This window comes from Mus caroli, chromosome 8 (genome assembly GCF_900094665.2).
Source record: "Mus caroli chromosome 8, CAROLI_EIJ_v1.1, whole genome shotgun sequence".
NCBI classification, from domain to species: Eukaryota; Metazoa; Chordata; class Mammalia; order Rodentia; family Muridae; genus Mus; species Mus caroli.
This window is the reverse complement of record NC_034577.1, coordinates 81,227,400-81,238,196: the sequence shown is the minus strand read 5'-3', so window position 1 is coordinate 81,238,196 and position 10,797 is coordinate 81,227,400. Positions and strand designations below refer to the sequence as shown.

The 10,797-nt window shown below is 44.0% G+C and overlaps 1 non-coding gene across 1 annotated transcript; it reads left to right on the top strand.

The window, feature by feature from the left end:
- The first annotated feature begins 6,572 nt into the window (after positions 1-6,572).
- On the top strand, positions 6,573-6,704 carry LOC115031827. The gene has a single exon (XR_003837485.1). It is a non-coding gene; the product is annotated as a small nucleolar RNA SNORA17 (small nucleolar RNA).
- Positions 6,705-10,797: the final 4,093 nt, after the last annotated feature.

The window sequence follows — 10,797 nt, the reverse complement described above, 5'->3', positions numbered from 1 at the left end:
AGCCCCTATCACTAGATAGGAAAGAAAAGATAGAGGGAGGGAGGGAGGGAGGGAGAGAGGGAGGGAGGGAGGGAGAGAGAGAGAGAGAGAGAGAGAGAGAGAGAGAGAGAGAGAGAGAGAGAGAGAGAGAGAGAGATATAAAACATAGAGAGAGAGACAGAGAGAGAGAGAGAGGTGGAGTGAGAGAGAAAGAGAGAGAGAGAGAGAGAGAGAGAGAGAGAGAGAGAGAGAGAGAGAGAGAGAGATCTGAATCTAATCTCTTTCTTCTTTGAGCACAACTACTAACAAACTGCAAACAAACTCCCTGAATGAACACCCACCTATCAGGACTGTAGCATTTATATATCCTCTGAAAAGTTCCCAGAGTTCCAAATATCACACCGTTGCAGAAACTATCTGCAACTGGCAAAACCATGCCTGTGGTAGAGCATGAGGCAAATCAAAGGCAGCTGCTGAGGACAGCCTAAAGAAGCCCAATTTCCCACACCAGGTATTAAAACAAAAACACTTTCTTACAATATTCTTGTGTTGTTGTTGTAGTTGTTGTTTAAGAAACCAAAGTTCCAAAATTATCATTACAGGACGACTTTGTATCTTCCATCACAAACCACTCCACTCCTAAAAGTGAATGAATTCACTCAATATTTGGCAAGGATTTGTCACCTGCCCATTCTCCCACACATCCCCAGGTATTCTTGGGCAAAGTGGGGCCTCTGCTTGGCTGTCCATATGGTTTTTCTCTCTTGGAATCCCCAAAGCACTGGAGTCATGAGCTTGACAGAAGCCAAAGAATATTGCCTTTGAGTTTAACAAATACACCAAAGGAATCCAGGGCTGTATCTCAAAACAATTTTAAGAAGTTGGCTTATTTAATGAAATCCCCATGCCAGCCTTTTTAAGTTGATTGTAAGGACATGTGAACAGGAGCTAAAAGATGAAAAGAATCGTGCTTCATTGAAGATGCCAGGCAAAAGCCTGGCACAAGCCCTGGCTGCATTGCCAGGGGAAGTGTGGATTCTCGGGCCTGAGTTAGCGTGGCTGCTGAGACATTTCAGTGCGGCGGCCCAGATTGAGACTTATTTACACAACACCTATGCTCACTGTTTTAGGCACACCACCAATTCAGACTCTCAGGAGATATGAATTGCTCTCAGACTGGGACGTTCATGGGGGATCTGTCAGTAGGTTTTGTAACAAGAAAGAGAAACCTGACTGTCAGTACAACCTCTTCAGCAGCCATTTTCCTCATCTGCCCATTGGTTTCATAGCACTGCCAAATGCCTCCCCATGCCAAACATTCCACTAAGCACCAAGCAGGAGGTAAGGTGATGGAGATGATGGAGATTCAGTCCCTAATAGAAACACTTACATGGGACCTTCTTAGATTTCAACGGTGATTTGTTTAATAATAATAATAGTAATAATAATAATAATAATCAATAATGCCTATCAGATGAGCTGTTCCTCATGTCTTCTTCCCTCCCACCTTCCCTTTCCATCTGATTTCCTTTCCTCCCCTCCCTCCTCACAGACATGTGCAGGAAGCCTCTCCAGTACACACAGGAACTATAGTTCGGAGATGTTCCCTGCCCTTCTGTGGTCCTACTGTCTGCCTAGAGAGCAGTTTACTTGTGAGTGGTTGAGTGAGAAGCCACCTTGTACTAAGAAGAATGGCACCTGGACTTTTCCAAAGGCCCCACTTCCAGTCAGCAATTCTGTGGAGTCTTCATGTGACACCAGGCTCCTTTCACCTGTAAGTTACTGCTTAATTCCTGACCACTAACTGCAGGACAGTGAGTCCATTCAATGCACGCTGCCGATTGCTACCTCCTAAGAAGATCCATGGCCAATTCTCCACAACATGAAGACTGACACAGCCTCTGTTCCTTATTAGAACTTCTTCGAGAGAGAGCCCCTATATTGAGGCTGTGGCAACATAGAGGCTCAAATAAAACAAGCAAGAACATATTTACATGTTTAAATGGTAGGAGAGAGGGTAAACCAGAACTGTATCCATAATGTAGACTCAGTCTCAGGCTAAGAAACCATGACAGATAAAAACCAATGAAATCTCATTCCATATGGTTCGAGACAGCCCTTCCTGTTGTCTCCACATTGAATTGTTGTTGCCATCTGAGTGACATTTAAAGGCTGTGGAACTTCCAATGCCACTCCTCTCTGGAGTGGGTCAGTGGTAGAACTTGAGCTTAGCTTTCATGAAGGCCGAGGATACACCTCAGAGTTAAAAATAACTCCCTTATGGTACTAGTAACTTGTCTAGTATATTCTTGTGCCTTCATCCCTTTAACAGCTAACCCAGTCTCATGAGGAACTGTAGTGATATCCCACACCATGGAGGGAGGAGAGATGCAAGACTTGGCAAAGAGTAGACCCAGAGGAAAATGGCAAGTCACTGTCATAAAAGTCCTCTATGTTCAATAAAGTGCAAAGATCCATTCTGAAATTTTTTTGCTGTTTAAAATTTGAGCTCCTCACTTACTCCCAAGAAACTTAATTTGAGGACCTTTCTCCATCCTTGAGAGAAAATTTAATTTCTTAGAAAATTAAAACAAACAAACAAAAAAGGCAGGTCCTGTTTCTTCCTATCTGGATTATATAGAAAGCAAGGAGAGCTTCCAGATGTCTTGGAACCATCTCTTTTTGTATGTGGAAAGTGGGATGAAGACTGTGTCTGGTATGGGACACTTTCTATTGAGTACTTGAAGATGTAGGTCACAAGACCACAGGTTGGAGAATATAAAAGCCCTTGTATGACACAGACAAATGGAGGTAGGTGGCTCATTGGAACTTTGCAAATTCTTCGAAACCATGGGGTTCTTGAAGTAAGGCAATCCTTGACAGAGAGAGCTATTTCTGCCCAGGAGAGGGGAGGTTAATGTTTTCATAATGATGGGTTTCGCCCTCACGACACAGATGAAGTCTTCAGTGATTGTTTTCCCTCTCCACGGGCTTGCCTAGCTATCTAAAAGTCAAATGGTGGGAGGGAGCAGGTGGGAGTCATGACTGCACAGTGCTCTAAGCCAGAGCTGTGGGCCACGACTCTGGTATGCTCTATATGCATGCTCTACCATAAGACTCTACAGAGTGGATAGCCAATTGTAGAGTCCTTAACCTTCATCTTCAAAGCCCATGACATCCTAGCCTGATGAGGCTTCCAGTGCAAACACTGGAGCGTTACGTACTTCTGGTTGGAAATGTTTAATAATATGCACTACATTCAAACCCAGGCTCCATTTTTGATTCAGCAATTTCACTTCTAAGAATATGCACACAAGTACTGAGTATACATGCTCACTAAACATGTGTGTGAGAACGTTTTGTGGCAACCATAGGCAGACTGACCCAGAACTAGAAAGGAAGCATAGAAACCAACAGCTGAATGAAGGAAATGTAGCAAAGTCATCGAATGTTGAGCCATCCTGAACATTCAGCACAGTTACAGTAAGGGGTGACTCTCCAGATGTGGTACAGAGTAAAGAAGGATACACAATGCATAATCTACAGTGTGCATCTAGAAATTCAAGGGGAAGCGATTCTGTGGTAGAGTAGAGGGCAGGATAGCAGGCATCTCTGGGGGAAGACAGCAGGAAGGAGACTTTGAGATGATCAAAAAAAGATGGTGGATGAAAGAGAAGATGTATGTCTCTAGGGCATGCACACATGCATAGAGAAGAAAACGAACTTTACCAGGTGGCCTCTTCTTTACATCTGCTCAGTCTTTACCATGTATCTTCAGCATCTAATCTCCAAAATTCTGTCTAACGGGGTAAGGATAGGGCTCTGGACTAGGCATCTGGACCTCTTGACCTCAGCATGTTGGTATTCTAGCTGGGAGGAAAGGGCTAGAACAAGTAGGTAGACATGTGTTTTCAGTCTGAGAACAATAGGTGACAGGAGACAGATGACTTCCAGGTGATGGAGGGTGGAGCTGACTATTGACAATCAGGGAGACCTTACTGGGGAAGAGAGCCTACCACTGAGACTTGAAGAATGAGGACAAGCCAGCTCAGGAACAGCGTGGAAAAGAGTGCTCTGGGAATCCAGAAGTAGGGATAGCACAGAATGTGTGACATCAGGAACCAGAGAAGAGGGGCCAAAAGTGGGTCAAAGAGATGTCAGGGGCTGTACCTATAAAGCCAGGTTGGTCAATAGAAGCCTGATTTCAAGCTCACCTAGAATCTGGCTAGTGTTTTCAATCTCTCTCGACCTCTGTGAATCACTCCAGCTATGTCATATCCTTTACAGGTTAACAATTTTGCATTCTGAAATTGTTAGGACAGACTTCCTTCATAGGAGAGTGTAGCATGTAGCTTTTGCTACCCTGCCTTAAGCCCTGAGTGGACTGTGCTACCAGCCCCCACCCATAAAATATTGGATCTGCAGATGAAAAACACAGACATATTCATTACTCAATTTTAACTCGTCTTATTGGCTCAATTGTTGGGCATTATTAATGTCCCATGGCTAACATGTCCTCACCAATACTCTTAGTTCTGTCCTCAACTCAGTTGCTTGGCCACCTTCAGTCCCAGTTCAATATCCCAACCTCCCACCTGAAGAACTGGCCTATGACCACTTCGCCCAAGATCTCTCATGGCTGGTTGGCTTTTCTCCATCTGAAGCATGGCAAAATCACCTTTCCCCTCCCTTCTGCATCTGCTATCTTTTCTGTGGGGACCCAGAAGTCCTGCCTATCCTACCCAGCTCAGTGACCACTAGTATCTTTATTGATGGATCAAGAACCAATTAGGGAATAGGACCTGAGCATCAGAACCACCCTTACAGGAGATTACTGAATCTTGTTGTTAAAATTACTTCTTAGCAAATACCTATGTAACCCTAGAAGCTCTTCCTTGAGCTCCTGAAATGAAAGCAAAGAGTCTTAGAAGCCTGTAACATGGTGTGTGTGAAGTAATCAGAGAAAAAGATGGGCTAGTATAAGACACATAGGATTCCTAAGACCGAGGGCCAGGTACTGTGAAATCCCGATACTCGGGGATGAAAAGTAAAAGGATCACTACAAGTTCAAGGACAGCCTGGTCTACATAGTTCCTGGCCAATCAAGCCTAAACAGTGAGATCCTACTGTTCATTTTAAGTGTGTTAATAGTAATATAATACCTTCTCTGCCACCCTCCAAATCCATTAAAGCCTATAATTTTTTTTTGTTTGTTTGTTTTTCAATACAGGGTTTCTCTGTGTAGCCCTGGCTATCCTAGAACTCACACTGTAGACCAGGCTGGCCTGGAACTCAGAAATCCACCTGCCTCTGCCTCCCAAGTGCTGGGATTAAAGGTGTGCACCACCACCACCCAGCCATGATTTTTTTTAAACCAATGTTCATACAACCCAGGGGGTTGTGGAATTTAAGAAGGGACTAAACATGATACTGAAATGGCCCAGTCTAGAGTAGAATGAGGCAATGAAAGAGAGTTGGTTGGTCCGCCATGGTCCACTGTTCATCCCTACTGCCTCCAAGGTGTTCCTAGCAGGTGTGATCTAGGCTTCAACTTGACATAGAGCAAGAGACAGGAGATGCAACTCTAATCACAGCTTCAAGGATAAAACAAAACCATGCAGCCTCTGAGTGCATATCACATCAGTCAAATGACTCACAACCACATCTTTATTAACCTAACCAGACAGTTCAGGTGCAAAGTAGTAGAAGATAGCTTATCCCTACCCTCCATGCAGAACCCAGAATTTATCATCACTAGAACTCTCCAGAACTTCCCATCCAATTTCTGAATTCCTAGAAAACATGGTGAGGAATGAGCCTGAACTCTGAGGAGTTGATCATCAAAATCATGTTCACACCTCTGCTATTAAGAACAGAGCCAGCAACCAGCTTCTGTCTGAGACAGGACATACAGGCCGGCAGCTGGAAGCCTGCTTTATCTTGCACCTCCTAGAATCAGGAAAGAAAAACACCAGGAAGTCACCTTAACCTTCAGCTTAAGGAGAAATCACTAACATTTCAGATCATGAATAAAGTAAGGGGGCATCCAGCCTGTTCCCAGGTCTCTGAGCTGGAATGATGTGGGATGGAGCGGGGAGCCAAATGGGCAATGTACTAGCATACACACCCCGAATGAGTGAGGGCCAAACACTGTAGTTGGAACATATTTTTAAAGGCAGAGAAAATAAAGCTCTTTGTGGTGGAGGGGTGTAATATTTTTTGCTCAAATTTTATTTGAAAGAACTGAAACTCAGGGTACAGAAACCCTGGATTTGGCTAGTAGAAAGAAAATCAAACAAAACATTTATTTTCACTGACTTTAAGCAACTTCCATGGTCCTGAGGCTGAAGACCAGGTGCACAGGCAAGAGGCAGCCTCACCTGGACAGGCCCAAATGGCACACACCAAACAGTCTTTGCTCTCCAAATTGGCAGTTCTGGGGCAGGTGTACAGCAATTTTTATCTAAGACCACCTACCAAAGCTGCTGCTGTTGCTTAAGTAACCTGAAATTCTCATCTGCACCTTATCTTCACACAGGTGGTCTTAGCCCTAGTATTTTCTGTGGTCAAAATTTGAATCAAAAGCCATCTTGCTTGCCCTTTAAGGTGTTGTAGATGTGACTACCGTGTCACATATGCGACCATAGGGAGTAGAGAGGAGAGGGGTTATGTCTATACTCATCGTTCTGCCCTAAGTACATCTGAACAACTACTAGCCAGACATTCACTGAAAAGACTGAGCCTGAGACCACCACTAGTCTTGCTTCAGGGGCCTGGACAGGAAACTAGCTTGAGATGACCACCACTCCTGTGGCTCCCAGGCTCCATAGGCCCCCAAGAACCCTGTCTAGGATAAAGGGCCCCAGACAGAAGTGAGCCCAAGACAGATAGGCCACTCAGGTGGGCCAGGAGAGGAGTGAGCCTGGAATGACCAACCGGGAGCTAGCCTGAGATGGACACTAGTTTGGCATCTCCAGGGGTGCAGAACATGCTTGAGAAGATTCCTACCCAGTGCCATATGCACAAGTAAGATATAACACTCTGAGATCGTGCCTGAAATGACCCCAGACACTCAAGAGACCCAGGAACCACTAAGAGGAGCAAGTAAGAGGTGATGAAAAAGAAGAGAAATAGAAGGATGTGGGCACAATGAAGACAGACAGAACTGGAGACTCGAGACTAGTGAGGATCAGCCTGATGTGACTACCTGGTGACGCTGCTAGGGATTGTGGCAGGGTCCTGGTCTGTGCTGACACTAGGGGCCACATCTGGATCCATAGCCCTGCAGCAGGGATCTGTTACTGTCAAAGGCCAGGCAGACATCCCTAGTCTGGCTGCTACTGTGGGCATGGTGATGTCTGAGGACTGTGGAGAACTGACCCCACCCCTCACCTGGGCGTTCTGGAAGACTTGATCTTAGAGGCATGAAAGCAGGAGAGCTGGCCCTGCCCTTTACCAGCTGCAGCACTCAAAAGAGCAGGTCCTGCCCCTCACTTGGGTGGAGGGAAGAGTTGACCCTGGTTGTATGGTTGCCAGTGAGCCCACTAGGAAGACATAAGAGCATGAGAGCCTGTGGGCCGACCATCTCTGATACTTCTCAGGCCCAGATCTAGGACTTTCAATTGGCCCACCCCATCAGTACCTAAAGGGGCCAGTTCTACAGATCCAAAACTACAGGATTTCCATGACACAGCTCAACAACAGGATAACCAAGAGGAGTGTATCCACATGAAAGGGAACTAGGTCAGGGTTTTCTAAAATTTGTGTACTCATGTCTCCTTTCATATAAAACCTTTCTTTGTGACCCCACACATATAGGTATATATATATATATATATATATATATATATATATATATATATATATTAAACATTAATTATGATAATTTACAAAGAAATTTATTTTAAAACAAGTCTGTGGTACTTAGATAATATTACTATTTAATTAAGACAAAAGTGAATTTTATGTTATTGAGATAGATCCATTTTTGTAAGAATTTACAAAATTTAATACTGCAGAGCATAAAATACCTTCAATATTTTCAGATCTCAGTGATATTTTGACTTTCTAATCATAAGTGCTGACATCACAGCTCCTCAAAAGTAAAAAACACGAAGTGGAAGAACTTATTAAAAGTCTGGTGCTAACCCTAACCAAAATTCATGTAAGGAAACTCTATGAAACCCAAGTCAACAACTCAAATGGTAGTTTTTCAAACCAAACATCCCAGTACAATACAATTTAAAACAGCCTAATCTAATGCTTATATGCTAAGAAATGATGGTTTGAGAGTATTAATAGTCTTTATTTTTCATAATTAAACCAGTATGTGTGTGTGTAAGAGCTAAAAACTTTGTGCAGTTTATGACACACAATAATCTTGACTCTGCTCTTAGGTGTTCTGTAGTACAACTGCATAGGGAAGCAGTCCTTGACCTTAGGTCATGATTCCCATAGGGGTCACATATCAGATATCCTGCATATCAGATAATTTACACGACAATTCATGACAGTATCAAGATTACAGTTCTCAAGTAGCAATAAAATAGCATTATGGCTGGGGGTCAGCCCAGCATGAGGACCTGTATTAGAGGGCCACAGCAGTAAGAAGGCTGGGAATCACTGGTGCAGAGCAAAGTATACCTATGTGTTCAGACAAAGACTGAAGAAAAGTAATGTGGTACAACATGGACAAACACTAACAATATGTCAAATTCATTGCTTGTTTGCTTTCGAGTTAAATTTTGGTTACTACACACTCAGAAATCTGACTGTTGGCCATTTTTTTTCAAAACTCCAACATTGAGTTATGTGAGCTGGTGTAGAATGAGAATCCACAGATTAGAAAGCTATGACCCCAGTGGTCTCATCGGCTGGATGAGCTGAAAAATAGCTTTTGACTCGGCAGCACCAACCCTGTGCAGACACTTGGAGACACTGGATTGAGGTGAGCTAGTCCATTCCCATTCATCTCTGCCCTGCTTCTCTCTACTCTTGGCCATGCTTCTCTGGATGAGATCAGAGAGCGCCACCAGGCAAGAGCCTCTGTCTCGAGAGCAAAACAGTATATTTCCAACTGCCCCCTTGCTAGGCAAGAAGCCAAATTCCATGGAGGGATCTCCTAGCATGGAGTTCAGATCCACCTAACAGTAGAACTCTGGGAAGCCTCTCTGAACTTGAGTTCTCAAGGCATGCTATAACAGGTCTCATTTAGCTCAGCATGCCTGCCCATCACTCAAGGTTTTAACAGAAGGCAGCACCCCAAGAGAGAGTCCTCACAACTAGCACTTTAAAGCCAAAACTTGAATCTGATTCCTGTTCACACTAGTTGTGCAAATATATAAACAAGCAAACGAAAACTCAAACAAACAATTTATATACCTGTAGCTCAGCTTCTCCTGTATGAAGTGTATAGAATAGTGCTTGATCAAATACCGATTCCAACAGGAAAACTTAGACTCAGTACAGCCTCCTCCGTTAAGTGGATTTACAGCTCTGTTGATTAGGGTATACACTAATGACTTCAGGAATTCAGAAATTGCTTTCGAATATAACCCACCTGGGATTATACAGAGCATCTGGGGCAACTTCATGCTGGTCTGGAAAACCAAGGACCTGTCTGAGTTTTGTCTATTAGATATCTTTGCCCTACTATCACCACGATCCCAGGTCATCTCTCTGCCTCTTTCTGTTTCACGGGCTCTGTTCCCACAGCCCTGCTGGGATGCAGCCACACAGGGCGTCAGTTGAGAAATGAGTGGTTATTTGTGATGACAACTCAAACCACAGAGCTGTCAAGAAGCCCTGGCTGGAGGGGCCCCAGGGAGCGGGCGGAAGCTCTGCAACCTCCTTCAATTTGTGTCATGTCAGGGGAGGGCAGAGTGGCCCCCACATGAGTAAGATCCCTGCTATTCACACACCCACAGCCCTGTGGACAGGACTTGCTCCAGAGGCCAATCCGGAAATGTTTCAGGAATGCAATGAACAGGAACATGATGACACATTTATGAACCTAGGTCCAAACTTTGCAGATAAAAATACCATGCTGAAATAGGAAACGAACTATATTCCATTGCAGCGTCCTAATTTCCACTTTGCTGGAATGGCTGAGGCTAATATGCTATTCAATAGTAATAAAGCTACCATGTGTTTATTTAGCTGGAATTAGCGGTTGGGTCTTTAGCAGAAACCTGCATGACCAGCTTCTACTGGGATCCCTATTCTTTCTCAATGAGATTTCTAATGCTGTGATCTCTTTAGTCCAGTCTGGGAAGCAGAGGTTCACTAATTTTCCACAAGCCACACACTTCATGACGGAGAAGAGACTTGACTCAACAACAGAAACCATATTCTCAGCTGCTACACAGTTTTGCGTTCAATAGCCAGCAGTATGCAGGCTTGTATTTTCAGGAGTACTTCCATTTCAGAGTCAAGCCTACCATCTTAAAGATAATCGGAGTTACCTTTCTCCATACCCCATAATTCCTTTCTTCAATCGAGATCCTTCAGCCATTGTTGTTGACGGCAGAAGCCAGATTTGTTTTTCCTGAGTTTGTATACCTACAACTCATTCCAGTGGTTTGCACATAGTACATGTGAATGGATGGATGGATGGGCAGATGAATGGATGGATGGGTGGATGGATGGATGGGTGGGCAGATGAATGGATGGATGGGTGGATAGATGGATGGGTGGGCAAATGGCCAGAAAATTGTCCAACTCCTAGGTCATTGTTTTGCCTACAGTTCTCTGTAGGTCACCTTCTTGTGGTTACCATTAAATGGACTTTTCAACAACTTGACCTAGATTTACCCTTGA